The sequence below is a fragment of the Stegostoma tigrinum genome, chromosome 3 (genome assembly GCF_030684315.1).
Source record: "Stegostoma tigrinum isolate sSteTig4 chromosome 3, sSteTig4.hap1, whole genome shotgun sequence".
NCBI lineage: Eukaryota > Metazoa > Chordata > Chondrichthyes > Orectolobiformes > Stegostomatidae > Stegostoma > Stegostoma tigrinum.
The window spans coordinates 94,335,261-94,357,601 of record NC_081356.1 but is presented as its reverse complement, the minus strand read 5'-3'; positions in this window follow the sequence as shown (position 1 = coordinate 94,357,601).

Sequence of the window (22,341 nt, the reverse complement as noted above, 5' to 3'; positions counted from 1 at the left end):
AGTCCTAAATCTGCTTCCCCTAATTCTGAAGCTATGCCCTCTTGTTCTAGTTTCACCCGCCAGTAGAAACAGACCCAAATCACTTATCTAAATTGTAAATGTTGAGAACCCATTGATCCCTGTGTCACACCACCTATTACACCTTGCCAAGAAAATGATTCATCATACCTATTCTCTGTTTCTTGATTGCTTGCCAATTTTCTATTCAAACCAACATGTTGCCCGTTACACCATGCATTCTTATTTTCCACAATAATAAACTTTGATGATGCCCCCTTATCGAATGTATGCTGGTATTCAAAGTATAATATACCATCAGTTCCCTTTTACTTACAGCATGTTATTTCCTTCAAGAACTCCAAAGAGTTGGTTAAACATAATTTCGCTTTCACAAAGCCATGCTAACTCTGCCTGATCACTTTGAATTTTTCGATGTGCCTGCAATAACATCTTTGTAACAGTTGCTAAAACCTTTGCCATGACAGACATTAACCAAACTGGTGTATTTTTTCTGCTTTCTGTCTCCCTCCCTTTTCGAATAACAGAAATTCAAGTTAATGGATCTTATAATACTGTTAAAAAAGGAGTTTTAGGATTTTGGTCCAGTGATAGTGATTGAACACATTTCAAATAAAAATGATATTTAGCTTGGTGGGGGCATTCCCTTATATCTACTCCCATCGAGTTAATGGGGTTGAAAAGTGATGCCCAAGAAGCCTTTGTGAATTGTTTAAGTGCATTCTGTAGGTGGCACACACACCTGCACTGTGTCAATGACTTACAGAATGAGCGTTGAAAGTGCTGAATAATGTACCAATGAAATGGGAGGCTTTTTCCTGGATGGTATGGAGCTTCTTCAGCTTTATTGGACTGGACTCATCCAGTGAACATTACCCTTTCACATTCTTGACTTGCATGCTAAGATGGTGGACAACCTTGCAGAGACAGGATTCACAACCTCTTACTTTCTGTTACAGCCATTGTATTTATAAGACTGATCCAATCCCACAAGATATGGTTATGTGTAAAATGGTTAGGTTTTCACTTACTGAAAATGACCATTTCCTGATAATTGTGTGGTGTGAATGTTTCCTCCACTTATCCATATAATGTTGCTCAGGACTTGCTGCATAAGTGCAAAGACTGTTTCAGTATCTGAGGAGTTGTGAATGATATTAACATGGTCCTCTGATCAGTGGGCACTCCAGCTAAAGATAATCTGGTATTAATCTGAGGAACATTTGCAGTGATGTCTTGGGGCTGACATGACTAGCCTCAAATAATCACAACAATCTTTTCCTTTGCACTAGGTATGACTTCAAACGGTGGAGTATTTATTTTCTTGTAAGTAAACAATGAACTGTAGTTCCAATATTCCTATTGGTTTCATTTTTTAAGTTCAACTCTTGAGTCCAAAGCTGTATTGAGGTCAGGAAGCGAATGAATTTTCCTAAGTTATCAGGAAATAGTGCACATTCCTGTCATTAATGATATTCATTTTCCACAACAATGGATCTAATATTTTTCAATTTAATGACTGAATTTGGTTCTGGACTGATTCCTAACAGTCAATATACTGGAAACTATATTGACATAATAAGGTCATTCTTTAACTTGCCTGCATTCCTGTTTTGCCATTCTGCATGACAGTCTTAATTAGTTGTGACAGTACAATGTTGTTATTAGATATGGTGCAGTATCTCTTCAGGATTCCGAAAACAAAAAAAGTCACAAAATTTTCAGGTAGATTTTGTCTGCACCAGAGGATTCAAAGCTTTTTATGAGCAAAAATTGAATTATACAGCAACTTGAAGTAAACATGCAAATATCATGGCAAATTTGAAATTTAGTTTTGATTTTCTTTGAATAATATGGTAATAAAGCATTGAAAAGTGCAAATTACTTGTTTACATTTTAATTTTATATTCTAATATGAAAGCCAATTACCTGGAATGCAATTGTTTTAAGCTGCTGCTGCTGGTCCTAAGTTTTCTAATGTGTGACAGCCAGAATGTTCTCTGCTTGTCTTGAGTTTTCTCATGCATTTAACATCTAGGAGTCAGTATGTTAAAATTTGAAATGTGCTACCTCGACATTATACATTGCAGGGTGCAGTGCAGAGTATAAAATTTCATAGTTAGGAGTGAACATCTCTCAGTACCCTGAGTATTTTAACCAAACATTTCAATGAAAGGAATTTTAAATAGTATCTAATGTTGACAAGCAATCCCACCAACGTTCTCATTCTGCAGTCTACCTAAACAATGTCCAAACCCCAAATGGTAAAGATACAAATACATAACCTTGATTATTTACAAGGAAATAAATATTCCTTGCTTATTGTATCAGACCAAATGTTAGCCTTGAATTTGTACTGGCAATAATTGCAAACATGTACTGCTTAGGTGTCCAGCCTGTTCTACACATATTCTGTAATTGCCATACAAATATTGAGATAAAGTGCATGCTGTTAAGCATTTTGTTTACTTACTTCTGGTGGTAATTATTGATTTGATTTTTCATTGAAAAGAAGCACCTCAGTTTATAAATTAGAAGCTTTATCCAATGCATTTGCATTGTGTATGCAAACTGGAATTTGCACATATATAGACCCTTAGTTGTTGAGATACCCAATTTGTCTCGTTCAATTCTGGCTGACAGGGAATGGAGTACACTTAGAACTGGTTTTAATACATCATTGGTATTATATTTAGAAGGGGAGGATATATAGCAAGAAAGGACTGGCAAACATAATAGTTGGCACCACAGGAATACTGTTCAGCTTTTCTCCTGCACTGCCAACAAGACAAAACTAAGTTTAGTGTAGCAGTCCTCATGAGGAGGTAAGTTCTTAAGAATGATGCACCAAATGCTATTAGAAGATTTAAGTTAACTACTGCATTTGCTCATTTTAGAAAACATTTCATCGACAAGCCCAGAATAAAGCAAAACCAGGAAATCGTTTTGTGGAAACACTTTCTCAATTGTTATGAATTTCTCCTCTTTACAGTCACAACATATTCTCTACAAAGGCAAATCGTGTGTGACCTATTATTTTCCTAATTTCTGTGATCTCTCCGTGGAAAACTGTTAAATAAAAAAACTAGTAATACTTCAAAGTGAAGGTATTGGCCATACTGGAGCTCCATTTTGAAGTGTACAAGTCAAGTTGGATAAGAGTACGTCATATGGATGTTTTCCTAGTTTTTGGCGATGGTAATATATTTTACCCTGGTATTTCTTCTGTGTGGAGTAGGTACGCATGGTAGGAAGACCCTTATCGGGACCACTGAGGAAGTGTTGGAAGCAGCACCAAACGTTGAAAACAACACATCGCAATTAGCTCCCCGCATGTTCCCATCTCCAAATGATCTTATTGGAAGCAGGCTCAATGCAGCAAGAGCCATCCATTTCTTAACTGAGATAACACAGTGGGGAGCTGGAGGAACACAGCAGGCCAGGCTGCATCAAAGGAGCACGAAAGCTGATGTTTCAGGTTGGGATCTTTCTTCAGAAATCCTGACCTGAAACTTCAGCTTTCCTGCTCCTCTAGATGCTGCCTGGCATGCTGTGCTCCTTCAGTTCCACACTGTGTTGCCTCAGACTCCAGCATTGGCAGTTCTTACTATCTCTGAGTGAGTTACAACTCAATTCTTAAACGGCCTCCTTCCAGAAAATCACACCACTTTGAGGCCAACCAACACTTGTGGGCCTGGGAGTTTTGAGGGCTGATGGTAGAAAGCCCTCAAAACTGTAAGATTTCCCTGTAAAAGGACTATGCATGTTCACTGACTGGGGATTATTAAGGGCAGTTAGTGGGATGCTGGTGCTTAATGGCTTCTTGTATTCTTTCATGCAATGTTTCTGCAACAAATTCTGTGACATGCCACAGATATTGTAATTTTCTAAGATAATAAAGTGTGAAGCTGGATGAACACAGCAGGCCAAGCAGCATCTCAGGAGCACAAAAGCTGATGTTTCGGGCCTAGACCCTTCACCCCATCCCCCTCTCTGATGAAGGGTCTAGGCCCGAAATGTCAGCTTTTGTGCTCCTGAGACCTCAGGGCACCTCCCACCCACAGCCTGCAACCTTATTATTTTCCAAACCCGCACGGCCCATTTCTATCTCCTTCCCAAAATCCACAAACCTGCCTGCCCTGGTCGACCCATTGTCTCAGCCTGTTCCTGCCCCACCAAACTTATCTCCACCTATCTGGACTCCATTTTCTCCCCTTTGATCCAGGAACTCCCTACCTACATCCGTGACACCACCCACGCCCTCCGCCTCCTCCAGAACTTACAATTCCCTGGCCCCCAACACCTCATTTTCACCATGGATGTCCAGTCCCTATACACCTGTATTCCGCATGCAGATGGCCTCAAGGCCCTCCGCTTCTTCCTGCCCCGCAGGCCTGACCAGTCCCCCTCCACCGACACCCTCATCCGCCTAGCCGAACTCGTCCTCACCCTCAACAACTTCTCTTTCAATTCTTCCCATTTCCTATAGTCAAAGGGGGTGGTCATGGGCACCTGCATGGGCCCCAGCAATGCCTGCCTGTTTGTTGGTTAAGTGGAACAGTCCCTCTTCCGCATCCACACAGGCCCCAACCCCACCTCTTCCTCTGTTACATTGATACTGTATCGGCGCCGCCTCCTGCTCCCCAGAGGAGGTCGAACAGTTCATGCACTTCACCAACACCTTCCACTCCAACCTTCAGTTCACCTGGCCATCTCCAGCACATCCCTCACCTTCCTGGACCTCTCAGTCTCCATCTCAAGCAACCAGCTTGTAACTGATGTCCATTTCAAGCCCACCGACTCCCACAGCTACCTAGAATACACCTCCTCCCACCCACCCTCCTGCAAAAATTCCATCCCCTATTCCCAATTCCTCCGCCTCCGCCGCATCTGCTCCCACAATGAGGCATTCCACTCCCGCACATCCCAGATGTCCAAGTTCTTCAAAGACCGCAACTTTCCCCCCACAGTGGTCGAGAACGCCCTTGACCGTGTCTCCCGCATTTCCCGCAACACATCCCTCACACCCCGCCCCCGCCACAACCACCCAAAGAGGATCCCCCTCGTTCTCACACACCACCCCGCCAACCTCCGGATACAACGCATCATCCTCCGACACTTCCGCCATCTACAATCTGACCCCACCACCCAAGACATTTTTCCATCCCCACCCTTTTCTGCCTTCCGGAAAGACCACTCTCTCCGTTACTTGCTTGTTCGCTCCACACTGCCCTCCAACCCCACCACACACGGCACCTTCCCCTGCAACCGCAGGAAATGCTACACTTGCCCCAACACCTCCTCCCTCACCCCTATCCCAGGCACCAAGATGACTTTCCATATTAAGCAGAGGTTCACCTGCACATCTGCCAATGTGGTATACTGCATCCATTGTACCCGGTGTGGCTTCCTCTACATTGGGGAAACCAAGCGGAGGCTTGGGGACTGCTTTGCAGAACACCTCCGCTCGGTTCGCAATAAACAACTGCACCTCTCAGTCGCAAACCATTTCCACTCCCCCTCCCATTCTTTAGATGACATGTCCATCACGGGCCTCCAGCAGTGCCACAATGATGCCACCCGAAGGCTGCAGGAACAGCAACTCATATTCCACTTGGGAACCCTGCAGCCCAATGGTATCAATGTGGACTTCACCAGCTTCATAATCTCCCCTTCCCCCACCGCATCCCTAAACCAGCTCAGTTCGTCCCCGCCCCCCACTGCACCACACAACCAGCCCAGCTCTTCCCCTCCACCCACTGCATCCCAAAACCAGTCCAACCTGTCTCTGTCTCCCTAACCTTTTCTTCCTCTCACCCATCCCTTCCTCCCAACCCAAGCTGCACCTCCATTTCCTACCTACTAACCTCATCCCACCTCCTTGACCTGTCCGTCTTCCCTGGACTGACCTATCCCCTCCCTACCTCCCCACCTACACTCTCCTCTCCACCTATCTTCTTTTCTCTCCATCTTCGGTCCGCCTCCCCCTCTCTCCCTATTTATTCCAGAACCCTCACCCATCCCCCTCTCTGATGAAGGGTCTAGGCCCAAAACGTCAGCTTTTGTGCTCCTGAGATGCTGCTTGGCCTGCTGTGTTCATCCAGCTTCACACTTTATTATCTTGTAATTTTCTAGTTCACCTTTCATCTCAACTGAGATGCTGGACATCAGACAACAGTTTCATCTTCAACTCTTCATGCCCATTGCTGTTGTCTTCTTCCTGAATAAATCAATGGTTCTGAATGGAAATAACGAAATCCATAAATGATAGCTATTAAGGTCAATCGAAGAATTTACTTTTTCATTAATCTTTCTGGATTAGTGGTCTAGTGTTAATATCACTGGCCATTGCCTCCCTTATATCACACCTAATCTGGAATGTTGTATTCAGTTCTGCACAAGGCACTAAGCCTTTGCTCAAACTGCTTTTATGTTCAAGGGATACACTCACATTGTGTTCGGTGTTCCCACATAGGAATTGCCACCTAAGCTATGGTAGATTGTAGAACAGATTCTGAACATCCATAATGAGATCAATTCATCAACTAGATGCTTCCAACGCTTCTCAAAAGACCTTCTCAGACATTATGCATGTTTCCTTTTAGATGTCTGTTAACTAATTTGTTTTATGGAACAAACATTCTTAGGCTTGGCCTAAGAAAAGAAATTGGTGTCTGTTTCTCAGCCTGAGAATTATTTCGTTTAAACTTCTTCAGCCTGGATTACTCACTCAAGCTGATTATATTTCTTCCAGTGTTGTGCTTCATTGTGCTGGTGCTTGACAATGGTCACAGGGATGCCGTTATGCAAACACAAACAGCCATTCAGTACCCACCTTGAAATTGTTATATTATTCAATTGGATCATGATTAATCAAAATCTCAACTCGGCTGATTTTTCTTTTATCCATATCTCTTAATATCTCTACTTAACAAAAATCTCTGAGTTCTCAATTTTAGAAACGTTTCACCATCTACAGGCTTTTGCAGGGTTGGTGTGGGATGGGGATGGGGTGGGAGGAGGTGGTAGTGAGGTGACGTGTAGTTGTGAGGAGGATGGAGGGCAGAAGGGTGGCAGTGGGTGAAGGTCAGGAGGAGAAGGAGAGAGTTCTTCAGTTTCAATATCTTTGATATGAAAAATTGTTTCCTGTAGTCTTCATTTTTGAGGGGCCTAGCTATTGCTGAGGAGTGTTTCTCTTTGTTCAGAGTTCCCCTATGAGACGGACTGGTCTCTCTGTCCTTACACTGATGAATCCCCTTACAAAATTAAACTTCAGAATTACATTACCTTCTAAACTCAAAGCAATACAATGCACTTTACTTCCCGAGGTGCCTTGTGCAGAACTGAATACAACATTCCAGATTAGGTGTGATATAAGGGAGGCAATGGCCAGTGATATTAACACTAGACCACTAATCCAGAAGCTCAGCTAATGTTCTGGGGACTCGGGTTCAAATCCTATCCTGGTCAATAACAGAATTTGAATTCAATAAAGAATCTGTAGTTAAAGATCTACTGATGATCATGAAACCATTATTGATAGTTGAAAAACTGGTTCAGTATGCACTTCAGGGAAGGAAACCTGTCATCCTTCCTTGGCCTGGACTACATGTCACTCTAGGCCCACAGCAATGTGGTTGACCATTTTCTGCCCGGTGGACAATTAGGGATGGGCAATAAACACACAACGTTCCATGAGTGGAAAAAGAAGCAAAACTTTGACAACACGGTAAAGCTAGGCATTTGTTCCATAAGACAAATACTCATTCACAGACCAAGAAAGTGTTACTTAGGTTTCTCAGTATGCCAGCACCTCAATTAGGTAAAATTGCTTTAATCCTTTGCAATTCACCTACTATTGCAACAGGTCCATAGCAGATGCCTGGATCTTCACTCATTCCTGGAATATCTGGATAACAAGGATACCTACATCAGGCTCCTACTTATTGACTACATTCTGCCTTCAACAACATAATTGCAAATAAACACACCTCTAAACTCCAAGATCTAGGTCTTGGCTCCCCTGTCTGAACTGGATCCTCAACTTGCTGAACTATAGACCATGGTGTGTAAGAATAGGCAACGAGTCCTCCCTCCACAATAATCCTCGACACTTGGTACCACACAAGGCTACGCACTCTGGTCCCTACTATACTCAACAGGCAGTCAAGACTGTGTGGCCAAATTCCATCACAACTCCATTTACAACTTTATTGAAGATACCACCATTGTAGGTCGGAGCTCAAACAATGATGAGACAGAATCCAGGAAAGAGATTGAGTGCCTAGCAGCATGGTGTAAAGGCAGCAAGCTCCCTAGGAACATCAGTAAAATGAAGGAGCAGGTCATTGACTTCAGGAAACAGAGTAGTGGATATGCCCCAATGATTATTCTTCTTTGAGATTTCCTGTCACATTTAGTGACCATTGTCACAATGGTCACGTAGCAGCCCAATTAGGAGTGCCACACATTTCATACCTGGCCCCGACAACTGGTGTTATTTACGTACTTGAAGCAATCTCACATGTGCAAGGACCAATTTACAAAAGTCATGTGGAATACTGCTGTTGTAGTTGCATTATCACTGGACTCATAATTCAGAACTCCAAGATAATTTGAACAGGGATTCAAATGTCACCAGTGATAGATTAGAAGAGGAAAAAGCACTCTCTCATATCCCATCCCACTTGACCACATAAATTAGTTGGACAGTTTAGTTCAGTATGGAGCACACTCATGGATACCACCTTTCCGATAAAACATGAAACTTTTTTTTATTTCCTTACAGGATGTTGCTATCACTGGTCTGGCCTGTATTTATTGCTATTTCCTGATTGCCCTTGAGTACCCTTCTTGAATAAAAATGAATGGCTTTTCAGAATTGATCATATTTGTTTTAGGTCTGAAGTAAATGACAAATACATGTGCAGATTTTCTTCCTGATGGGTTTTTATGACTATGAAATAGTTTGATTATCACCATTGTGCATAACTTTTAATTATAGATTTTACGTAAATATTTTAATTGAACCCCCCACTTTTGAGGGGACTTCATGCTATGTCACTGTTGATCATTAGTCTAGGCTTCTAAATTAATAGTCTAGCAACATAACCATCATGCTACTGTACCCTATAAACTGAGATTTTGTCTGTCCACTTATATGCTTAAACCATCCATTTTGATGGGAAACAGGATCACGACGATCAGGAATGGTTCTTTTAGAACTAACAATATACTCAGTAAATAACAAAAACAAAGTTGCTGGAAAAGCTCACTAGGCCTGGCAGCATCTGTGGAGGAGAAAACAGAATTAATGTTTCGGGTCTGGTGACCCTTCCTCAGAACTCTGTAAATAATTCCATTTCTGACTCTGCAACCTCCCTCCTCCCCTCATCATGATCCTGTTTCCCATCAAAATGGATGGTCCAAACATACTAGTTGGCAGACAGAGTCTTAGTTTATTGGGTACAGTAGCATGATGGTTATGTTGCTAGACTATTAATTTAGAGGCCTAGACTAATGATCAACAGTGACATAGCATGAAGTCCCTTCAAAAGTGGGGGATGTAATTAAAATATTTCAGTAAAATCTATAATTCCATTTCTGACACTGAAACCTCTCTTCTCCTCTCCAATTATTATCATACCTTCCATGATCCACATTGCAACCACCATTTGCTCCATCTTGCAAAGATCATCCACTGCCTTCCACAACCACCATCTGCAACATTCCACCCTGATTATGATCACATCTTCACACATTCCACACCAGGATCTGCAGATCACCATCAGATCACCTATCCCTCACCTTTAGACAATCCAGTCCACCAGTCGAGAACCCCCCTGCAATTTAGACTTCACTGAGATCTGAAACCCTTCCACCGTACTGCACACTCCTCATGATCTGAATACCATCTCTTCAATGTGAGCTGAATACAAAGCTCCCAGCTTGCCCACTGCTGATACATATCCTCTAAAGTTTCCAACCTTCCCATCTGAAAAGCTGATAGCTTGTTAGTCCGGTTGGCTTTGGGTAAAAAGTAGCCCAGAGGAAAAAAAAAACAAAAGGAGTCATGCAGCTGAATTTTGCAGGGCATTCTGGAATCTTTCCAGGTTTAGCTATTTCACAATGGCACCCCCAAATGCGCCAACAGTGTTCAAAACCCATCTCCAGGTTAAAGTTCAGGCCTATGAATACAAGGCAGTTTGAAAATTCCAAATTCCAATTCAATTCCAAAAAGTTATAAATTGCTGGTGTCATATGATTACAATGCAGAGAAGTATGAAATCAGGATGATCATGATTGGTTCCTTTATGTGATTCAATCCTCATATCAATATGGTTGACTTTTAATTGACCTCTGAAATCACCTTAAACACCATTCAATTGCAACAAGCATTGTGAAAACATTGCATAGACTGCAATCATTCAACAAAGATGCGCCACTCCCATCTCAGGAAAACATGGGTTCCCACATCCTGAAAATGAAAGAGAAAGAATATGTATATGGGTTTGATAAAGGGTGAATATGCCACTTATTTAAACCCAGAAAATTAAGCTGTAGATTTACAAAAGTTAAGCAGTAGAGGCCATCCAGGCATTCATAGGAAAACTGCTAGATTTGAACTTATCAATGTACAGCAATAATCACAAAGCTCCTGCTGCTCGTATAATGAGGCCCATCCTAGTCATTAGTGCGGTAGCTTGCAGTAACAGCTGTACCATTCTGTAGCTTCTCAATAAACCAACCTAGCCAGTAATTAATCAACAGTGTCCTGGAATATTATGTACCTGTAACAGTCTGCCACAGTGGAAAAAAACTTGATTCCAAAGGGATCCTGTTTATATTCTTACCTGTAACTCAGAAAGCCATTAGCTGGTGGAATATATTGTTTCTAAACTATTGCAATTGGCATGAAGTTAGAGGAAAGATTGAATAATACAAAATGTAAAGTTCAATATACAGGACCTCATTTTCTGGTGGTAATGACAGCAAAACGGTCAACACTCGCCTGAAATTTACAGCGTCTATGGGAGTTTGCACGTGCCCAGACTAAAGTAAGTATTCCGAAATTTCTGTCAGTGACTTTGTGCTCCTCCAAGGACAGTAATGATTGAGGTCTTCTGGAATTACACAGTAAAAAAGCAGGGAGTGGTTCATCATGCCTGTGGACTGTTGGTTTGAAAGAACTCTCCACTTATATATTGTTAAGGCACTTTAAAATGTTGCATTTTGTTGAATGGGGGTGTGTACCTGAGTTTTTAACAGGGTACTAATTTCTGAATTCAGCCAAGAAGTCTCACGACTTTGAGATGCCAGTTTTACATACGTGGAATGTCAAATTTCTCTATTTATAATAAAATAAATTCTCTCAAATAATAAATCTTAAACAGCTTACATTTAGGTCCAATCAGATTCATTTTTATTTTGTTATTTGCACATTCATGGTATAAATGAACAATATACCAAGCGCATGCAATGCCCTGATTTGCTATTTGTGATAATATATTAATGAAATTGACTGTTTACCCTTCTCGCTGATGTCATTGCTGCTGTCTCCCTGGAAATCCTTTGGAGTTGGCTCTAGATTCAAGTAGATATGGACAAGTGGGTTGCCAGGACCATAGGTATCATCAGAGCTTTGTCAGTGGCATTCCAAGCAGTGACGAAAAATATTACTTTTGCCTCTGACCCCGAAGTTCATAGTTAAGTATTTTGCATGAATTACTTTTAAGGGGCAAAGATGAACCTCTGGAAGACCTTTGTTCAAGTGTTGAATATTCTTGATGGAATGTGTGGAAAGATACATGCACTGTGGAAGAAGAAGGTGTGACTGTCTGAAGGCCTTTCCTCTTTCAATGATCACTTTTAGTTCTGCAGATGTCTATATTGATGCGCATTGTGGACAGACAGGAAGCTGCTTCTTTCCCGTGATTCGTAACATGAAGATTTCCCAATTTTCACCTAGAGAGGTGAGAATGCACCAGAGCTGCTCTCCCTGAGGAATGAAGGGAGGAAGAATTAGAATGTCCTCTAGTGGTTGATTCTGAGCAACATGGACTTAGACCTGAAAATAAGTCACTTGTCTCTCCATCCATCAGAAAATAAAACTTATTACAATAAGGAAGAAATAGCAATCTTGCATAAATGGCCTGGAATTTGGCTGAAAACACTTCAATCATAGAGGCTTTTCTTTTCAGGTATAAGGTTAGCATTTTCACAAAATTCTACAGGAAAATTCAATTGTCCCAAACCCTTGGCCTAATTTCCTATCTGTACCAGATCAAGGCATATTATAACATTCTCTAGCCTTTAAATAAATTTATTTTTGTGTTTCATGGAGTGTAGTTAATCTTCCTATTCATCATAACATGTATAGAAATGTCATCTCATAAACTAGTTTCATAGACTATACGCAGTTGCTCCTTAATGAGTAGTTTGTTGACACACTAATAAACATTCGTCATATTCCACTATATTTTTCTTTTCAGTGCCAGTACAATTGAGGACAACTACAGCAAACATATTACAAATGTGCTTTTTTTTCAGACAGCAACATACGCTCATCTGAATAATCCAATCCTTTTCATAGGCATATCTCTCTGACACAGTGAATGTTTTTGAACCAGGACTTCCTCCTGTGCATGTGGTTACTAGGTTTCACTAGTAGACTGTTACAGGAACTCCCTGGCAGTATTTGGAATGATGAATAGAGCCATCAGTATTTATAGAGAGAGAAGACAAGTGGTGTGTTTGCTGCAGACAGTGGAAGTAAAGTTACAGGAATGAAAACTTCTTTGATGTGACACTGGAGCCTTACCCAACATTCTCTTGAATGCTATTTTTGCGTGATTTTTTTTCAGTTTAGCTTTGTAGTTAGAAGTCAGACTTAGAGTTGTAAATTTTTGACAAGATGCCACGTCAAAGGTTACTGTGGAAAATGAAAGCTTATGACGTAGAGGGTATCATATTGGCATGGATTGAAGATTGGATCGAAAACAGGAAACAGAACAGTCATAAATGAAATTTTTTCTGCTTAGCAAGTCATAATGCGTGGGGTATCATAGGGATTAGTCCTCAGGTCTCAAACTTTTCAAACTATTTTAATGACTTAGATAAAGGGACAATAGGTATGACTGCTAAATTTACTGGTGACGCAAAATGGGTAGGAAATAAGTTATGAATGTGACCTAGGGAAGCTTGAAGGGGATATAGATCTGTTAAGTGAGTGAACAAGATATCAACATGTGAGAGATCGTATTCTCTCTTCCTTATTGTAATAAGCTTTATTTTCTGGGATGCAGAGGGAGTTTTGTGTCCCAGTGTATGAATTACAAAATGGTTAGTATGCAGATACAGCAAGCAATTAGGAAAGCTAAAAAGATAGTATTGTTTATATGAGGGGAATTGAATGCAGATGTAACAAGGGTCAGTTACACAGGGAATTGATGACATCATGTCTGGAATATTGTGCACAATATTGGTCTCCCTAACTTTGAAAGAAAATTGTCAATGTGTTAAAAGCAGTTCAGAAATGGTTTATTTGACATCTGTAAAATGAGTGGGTTGTTTTATAAAGAAGGATTGGGCAGGCTAGATTAATCTCCACTGGAGATTAAAAACATGAAAGGAGAGTTGATTGAAATGTATAAAATCCTAAGTGGCCTTAACAGAGGCATGCGAAAAGCATATTAACTCATAAGAAAATCTGGAACTACAGGTTACTGTTTCAACATATGGGGTGGTCTATTAAAGGCAGAGAGGTGGGGAAATCATTTTTCACAGATGAGATTTTGGAACTGCTGTCCTCAGAAGGTGGTGGATAGCAAATACTTTGAATATTTTTAAGACAGAAGTAGAAAGATTCTTGGTAAGCAAAGGGATGAAATGAATGTGGTTATTCAAGCAGCTATGAACTTATTGAGATATCAGTGTGGAGCTGAAAGAATACAGCAGGCCAGGCAGCATCAGACGAGCAGGAAATTTGGCATTTTGGGTCAGGGCCCTTCTTCTGAAATGAACTTATTGAGTTGCTTAAGGAGCCGAGTAACCTAATTTATGCTTTAATGTTGATGTGTTTCAAGAAAATCCAGAAATGCTATGAGGATCATGGTAGCTCCTAAGCACTGGGACTCTGGAGATATTATGCTAAGGAACAGGTTAGGCAGCAGGGCTAGAGTGTGTGATTTGTTGTACCATAGAATACTACAGCACAGGAAAAGGCCAATCAGTTCATCATGCCTGTGTGAATATTTCAGAGAATTACCGATGTCTGATTTTTTTTATCATTTAACATTGACAAGTTTCTTCCCTCCTTGGTATTATCTACTTCCTTTTCCAAGCTACAACTGAATTTGCTTCTATTGCTGCCTTATGCAGTGCATTCCACATCTCAACATCTCGCCCTGAGAAAAAAATGTTTTCTCCAGTCACCTATGCATTTTTTTGCCAAACACTTTTAAATTCGTGTCCTTGGGCTGCTGATCCTTCTGCCATTGGAAACAGTTCCTCACCAATCACTCCACCAAAGTTAGTTGCTGCCTAATTTTCTCCGAACCTTCTTTGCTATAAGGAAAACAATGCAGCTTCTACAACCTCTCCACTTAACTGAAGCCCCTAATTCCTGGTACCATTCATATAAATTACTTCAGCATCCTCCATAAGACCTTGACGTCTTTCTTAAAATGTGGTTCCAGCCTTAAATTCAACACCCTGAACGAAACTTAGCTCATGCCTTCCTTGTATTGCTGTGAAAGAGAGCCAGGCCTGATGGACAATTCCAGTTAAATATTAATTCTGCTTTTATGTGCTCAGGATAAATGACCAAAAATTACCCATTAGAAGCGATTTGTTTAATCACTGTCATTATTAAAAGGAGACATTTTGTTTGAGATCTTAACAAGCCCATGATTAGGTCATTACTATATTTTTATTTTTGTAGAAGCCTACTAAAAGGAATGCTTTAGTGAACAATTCTGGATTATTGAAGTACTTCTACCAGCATTAAAATGTTGAGCAAAGGATTAAGAATTCATTAATGTTCTTTGAAGACAAAGCAAAGTATTACTCAAAGGTTGCCTATGTAAATTCTCAAGCTTGAAAAGGGCATGGCTTGGTTAGAAAGGTTAATTAAAAACTCAATTTTTCCCTTGCCGTCTGCCAGCAGGTGATTGGGGATGATTGCCATAGGCTGGGTGAACAAAACCAAAAAGGCATCATGCTCGGCTGTTCAGACTTGTACCACCAATCCTCTGATGTGGTTGTGATTAATGATGTGGAATCTAGCTCCTGTTAAAAGCTTCATACTGGTGGACTCAGGCCACACAGTTGGGATTCTTTTACTTTCAGTGTCATGACTATGGCATAAAGTAATCCTACTACTACGAAATCCTTCAGATGCATTCTAGGTGACCAAGGATTATGGGTATACTGCACTGACTGTGTTGGAGATGGGAATCTCAATGGGATTTTAATGTTAATAAATGGGAAATAACAAAGATAGGTGGCCTTTGGTGCAGATAAAGCAAAATACTTAAAACTAAACTTTGCAATACTTACACAAGGACACAGCAACCTTGTAAACTTGATTATCTGATTTTATTTCCCATATTATAATGTAACTTAGTCCACGGCAGTACCTTTCCCATGATTTTCCTTACAGCTTCCATCTGAGTGACAAATCAAATGCTGACGCAGCACAGAGCATAAGCATCTACAATTTTATTTCATTTAAGGAGATAGTAAATATTTCTTTCCTCAAGCATGTTGAAAGTTATGTTCTCTGTACATTGTATCCCAAGACCCGGGCCCTGGGGGATTTTAAATTTGGTATTTACACAGATACAATTTAAAGGCTGTAGTACAAATTTATTTCACCATTGACGATTAAGAGAGGGTTAAGATTACTTTCCTGGAGGATTTATTTCTTCAAAGTCTAGTGGGTTTCCTCATGCAATTATTCCTCATCAATGGGCCGCATCCCAATAGTGTCCCATTCACCCAATGCTAGCCCAATGTTACCCCTTGCTGAAGGTGTTACTGTTGCTGCTGCTGGGATATCCTGGCCTCCCAGGCCCCAGTGCCATATTTGAAAGACCATTATGTTGCACTTAAGGGTTGGCAGTCCAGAGCTGCCATTCTTGGGTGCAGATATTCACGCCAAACATTGCAGACAAAGAAAAATTGGCATCTGCTGTGTGGACAGGGATCTGGAGGTCCTGAGGAATGGCAGAGAAGGAATGTCCTCTTCCCCATGACTGATAGAGGAGATCCTGACACCAGCCTACAATCAAGGCTATATCCCTCTCACTACTGTACGTAAAATCTTTTCTCACTCACACTTACCCAGGATCCTGAGACAACAAGATGTAGAGCTGGATGAACACAGCAGGACAAACAGCATCAGAGGAGCGGGAAAGCTGACGTTTTGGGTCTAGACTCTTCTTCAGACCTTTTCTGAAAAAGGGTTTAGTCCCGAGACTTCAGCTTTCCTGCTCCTCTGATGCGGCTTGGCCTGCTGTGTTCATCCAGCTCTACACCTTGTTATCTCAAACTCTCCAGCATCGGCAGTTCCTACTATCTCTACCCCAGATCCTATCAGGCTGCAAAATCTGTATGGTTTCTGTGCCGTCTTCTCATTCATCCAGAACACCTCACTACCTTTCTACAACGTCACCCCCACCACTTCATCTCACTCAATCCCTGCCTTAGAGGAGAAAACATGTCATAATAAGGCGGGAAGAGCCAGGATGGGTGGTATGGTGTCAGATATTAGTCTCCTCACGAATTACAAGGACAGGATCATGGCCCTAGCCAGAAAGGACCAGGGCCACTTAAGCTGAAACATCAATGATGTGGTAACATTGTAAGAAGCATTGTTCATTGTTCTGCTGCTGTCCCACTAATTCCTGTGCAAATATATTATCACCATACTACAACTTTGATCCCTGGTCTCCACATTTCCTCTCTTTGTTTTCCTGCAGGTGCCAGTGGAATTTCCACACTCTATGCAGCCAAGCAGACTCCCTCACAAGGCATCCCTTCCTCCACCTCAGAGGAATTAGCAGTAAGGTATCTTCTTGCACACCACCCATCCCCACCACCACCAGGTCAGGTACTGATACCTCACCAGCTATTTTATCTGAATAAGAGCCAGGAACCCCGATAGTGGGTGCAACACTGCCACACCCCCAAAGCTGGTCGAGGGGAAAGCAACTCAAGCTGCTGACACTCACAGGACTGCCAGAGGCCAAGCATCTGCTCAGCCCCAGTCAGAAGGATATCCTATCTATATTGTTAGCAGTTACATTGGGATACAAGACTGGGCAGAGGAGCAGCAGGCGAGTTTATCAGCTTCCAGTGTATTCCAAAGTGCAGAACTGAAGCAAAGAAGCATACTGTAAGTGGTTTGGAAATGTATGATGATGATGTGTGTTGAGAGTGATATTTGTCAGATGCCAATATCCCCGAACATAGGTACAAGCACTTGCTGCCCATGGAACATGCTCTGAGATACTGATGACTGATATCCAAGGTGGGAAGTCTGGAGGAGCAAGCAGCGAGATGGAGGTTTTTGCAAATGAAAATGGAATGTAGACATTGTTGGGTTGGTCATTCCAAATGCTATACACCTACTCTGACTTTCATGGCAGGACTTGGGAAGGCTACAAAAACAAACAGAGGATAACAAAGAGAGCAATAAGGAAGGAGAGGATCATATATGAAGGCAGGTTAGCTAGTAATATTAGAAATGATAGTAAAAGTTTCTTTCAATGCATAAGAAACAAACGAGAGACAAAAGTAGATACTGGGCCGTTCCAAATTGATGCTGGAAGGCTAGTGATGGGAGATAAAGAAACAGCTGAAAAACTTAATAAGTACTTTGCGTCAGTCTTCACAGTGGAAGACATGAGTAGTATGCCAACAATTAGGGTGAGCCAGGGGGCAGCGTTGAGTATGGTAGGCATTACAAAAGAGAAAGTGCTAGAAAAGCTAAAAGGTCTAAAAATTGATAAATCTCCTGGCACCGATGGGCTACATCCTAGAGTTCTGAGGGAGGTGGTTGAGGAAATAATGGAGGCTTTGGTTGTTATCTTTCAAAAGTCACTGGAGCCAGGGAAAGTCCCAGATGATTGGAAAATTGCTGTTGTAACCCCCTTGTTTAAGAAAGAATCGAGGCAAAAGATGTAAAATTTTAGGCCGATTAGCCTAACCTTGGTAGTTGGTAAAATTCTTGAATCTATTGTCAAGGATGAGATTTCTAAATTCCTGGAAGTGCAGCGTCAGATTAGAACAAGTCAACATGGATTTAGTAAGGGGAGGTCATGCCTGACAAACCTGTTAGAATTCTTTGAAGAGGGTAACAAGTATGTTAGACTAGGGAAACCCAGTAGATGTTATCTATCTAGACTTCCAAAAGGCCTTTGATACGGTGCCTCACGGGTGGCTGCTGAGCAAGGTGAGGGCACATGGTGTTCGAGGTGAGCTACTGGCTTGGATTGAGGATTGGCTGTCTGACAGAAGGCAGAGAGTTGGGATAAAAGGCTCTTTTTTCGAATGGCAACCGGTGACGAATGCTGTCCCGCAGGGGACGTAGCTGTTCACCTTGTATATTAATGATCTGGGTGAAGGGGCCAGGGTCATTCTGGCGAAGTTTGCCGATGATACGAAGATAGGTGGACAGGCAGGTAGCACTGAGGAGGTGGGGAAGCTGCAGAAAGATTTAGACAGTTTAGGAGAGTGGTCCAGGAAATGGCTGATGAAATTGAATGTGAGTAAATGTGAGGTTTTGCACTTTGGTAAAAAGAATACAGGCATGGACTATTCTCTAAATGGTAAGAAAATTCGTAAAGCAGAAGTACAAAGGGATCTGGGAGTGTTGGTCCAGGATTCTCGAAAGGTTAACTTGCAGGTAGAGTCTGTGATTAAGAAAGTGAATGTAATGTTGTCGTTTATCTCAAGAGGGTTGGAATATAACAGCGGCGATGTGCTTCTGAGGCTTTATAAAGCTCTAGTTTGGCCCCATTTAGAATACTGTATCCAATTTTGGGCCCCACACCTCAGGAAGGACATACTAGCCCTGGACCGTGTCCAGCGGAGATTCACATGGATGATCCCTGGAATGGTAGGTTTAACATATGGTGAACGGCTAAGGATCCTGGGATTGTACTCATTAGAGTTTAGAAGGTTGAGAGGAGATCTAATAGAAACTTACAAGATAATGTATGGCTGAGAAGGGGTGAATGCTAGGAAGTTGTTTCCGTTAGGCGGGGAGACGGGGACCCGGGGGCACAGCCTTAAAATTGGAGTGGGTAAATTTAAAACTGAAATGCGACAACATTTCTTCAGCCAGAGAGTGGTGGGCTTGTGGAATTCATTGCCATGGAGTGCAGTGAAGGCTGGGGCATTGGATGCCTTCAAGGCAGAGATTGACAAATTCTTGATTCTCAGTAGGAATCAAGGGCTATGGGGAGAGTGCAGGGAAGTGGAGTTGAAATGCCCATCAGCCATGATTTAAATGGCCTTACTTCCACTCCTATGTCTTATGGTCTTATGGTCTCAGCATCTAGGTTCTATTTGGCAGGTGGGAGAATGGAAGCGTGCATATTAATGAAATGACATTTAGTAATAATGAGCAATAATTCCTGATAATAGGCCTTTCATTGCTCACTACTGAAAATCTATTCCCAATACCATGGAAAAAAGAGTTGAGAGGGAACTTGCTGAACATCTCACTCAAATTTGCATCAGTAGTCCATGTTATTTAGAGGCTGGGAAGATTCCACCCACTGATACCACAGTATAGCACTTGCCGTCCACAGCCTTCATCTTTCTTCTGTTATGATATATTTAATATTTCTTGGAAAGCTTTAACTTTTAAAAGCTGTAGAAAATTGGGTTTGTTTCAAGATTGTGAAAATAGCTGGAGTTGTTTATTTCAAGTTCACAGAGGACATTGAATTTTTTTTGAAAAAAGGCTCAAGAAGTTATACAGTGGCTAAGGATACCTGCTTGCTTGTAGAACCTTACCAAAGTGATTTGAATAGTGACTGGATGAAGTAGATATTCATATTTGGAATTAGTTGGGGCGAAAAGAACATGAAGGAATGACCAACTAATCTCTCTTATTTCTGAAAAGAACCTTCTTTTTGGGTTAAGATGAAACCTATTTGTTTTGTTGGTAAGTGATTACGGGATTATTTCGCTTTGTGAGCAGGCTGTGCCTGGTTAGACTCAAGGCACAAACATTCGTGATTAATAAATTGTTTACACGTGCCAGAACATCAGAGCGACAGATTTCAGAGCATTTCACACTTTATTCTTTTCGCTTTCAAGAAAAACCCTAACGGCAAATAAGTGTTTATTTTATAGAGTGAAACTGCAGCGAAAAATCCATTTTACCCTTTTTTTCTAATGAGTTATTCATCAGAACACATAATCTGTGATAGCCTGCAATATAACATAAGTCAAGACATTGGGTTACTTGGTAGTTTATTAACACGTCAGACTTAAATGCTTTTTAAGGCGTGCACTTCAGTGTTTCAGATATGATCCAGGGGAGTTGTATAAAACAAGGCAGAAAGGGAAAATGTCAGTGATAACAATAGATGTTCAATATATGCAGCTCATAACCACGCTTATTATTTCATAAGAACAAACGTAAAGAAAACATGATTCACTGTCAGTTTCTGAAATGAAGTGACATTGTAATAATGCATTATGCTCCATAACAGCAAAAACCATAAGGTATGTCAGTAACGAAAGTAGCAGAGCGAGATTCACGATATGATGTTGTTGGTATAAAGACTCAAAGAAGGGATCTGCTTCATGTGGTATTTTTCTAGATTTGAGCTCCTGGTGGTGTGTGGTATTTGCCCAGCCATCAGAAGCGGTACTGAGTAAGAGTTGTTGAGATAGTTTACTGCCACAAATCCTTCTTTGTCTTTGCTTTGTTTTGGGTATATCAGCTTATAGAATAATTCAAAGAAAGTTGCTGAAGTAAGCAAGGAACCTCAATATGCATTCAGCACTCTCTTTTCAGTTAGACCCTGTATTATTATTCAAGAAGGAGAAATGCTGAATTTAATTAGCCAATAAGTTAAAGAAGGGAATTTTGGAGAAGATGACACGGTAGGATCCTCAGTTACAATTTTCTAACACTGTGTTGGTAGCATTTGTCACTGTGAGAAACACTTAATCTATGATAGAATGGCTTTGCATCATCAGCTCAATTCTGGCACTGTTGCTGTTTTTTTACATTACCTAATCACAATACCAGCAATGTGCCATCTGTTCTTTGACAGAAGGAAGTCAAGGCACAGAATAAGACGTGCTTATTTGAAGAGGCTGCTACTGTAGACCACAGACCACACCTTCACACAGAGGCTGCTCTCTCACAGCCACACATCACACCTTCAAACAAAGAGGGTTGCTCTCTCACAGCCACAGATCACATCTTTAGACAAATAAGCTGCTCTCCCACAGACATATGCCGAAAGTTCACAGTGAAAAGGCTATTTTCTCAGCCTAGTTGCAGTTTTGCAAGGAAAGGCTGGGTCTTCACACTTCAGTGCCATTAGAGCACTTTTTTTTCAGTGGCATTTGAAGTAAACATCAGCTTAGAAATACACAGCCTAGAGGCTGATAATAAACTTATCAGTAATAAATCCCAAATGTTGACAGCACACAGGTTACGAAGAACGAACTGGTGGTAGAACAGGGTAACTTGAATAAGGTATCGTCAATCGTCCTGCTGCTTTGCCTCATTAGTTCCAGCTCATAGGGCTATTCTTCAAATGATTTTTGAGAACATTCATTGTTCAAAGAGTTGTCAGCTGTGGCTTAAAAGGGAAAACAAAAATCCTGGAATAATTTAACAAATAACAGAAGCTACAATGTGGAAATTTAGAATTAGAATTAGAATTAGCTTTATTGTCACATGTACTCACATGAGTACAGTGAAAAGTTTGTAAATCATCACTTATGGCACATTACGCACCAAGGTACTTAGGTACAAATTCTCAGGGGAAAATATTAGGAAAATAAGAAATAAAAATTCCAGCAATGTCTTAGTAGAAATAGAAAAATAAGAGTTCAGAATAACCGTCCTTCCAAACTAGGCCATGCCGGGCTTCATCTTGAGGCCAGTAGTGCCGTGTGTCTGAGTCTACACTGAGACGAGGAGTTCAAGCCCATGCTGAGGAAGGAGTCAAGTCCACACTGATGGTGAGAGTTTGAGTCCATGCTGAAGGCAGGAGTTCAAATCCATGCTAATGCTGGAAGTCCACGCTGGCTTTCACCCTGGAGATGGCTGATGCCGCCCAA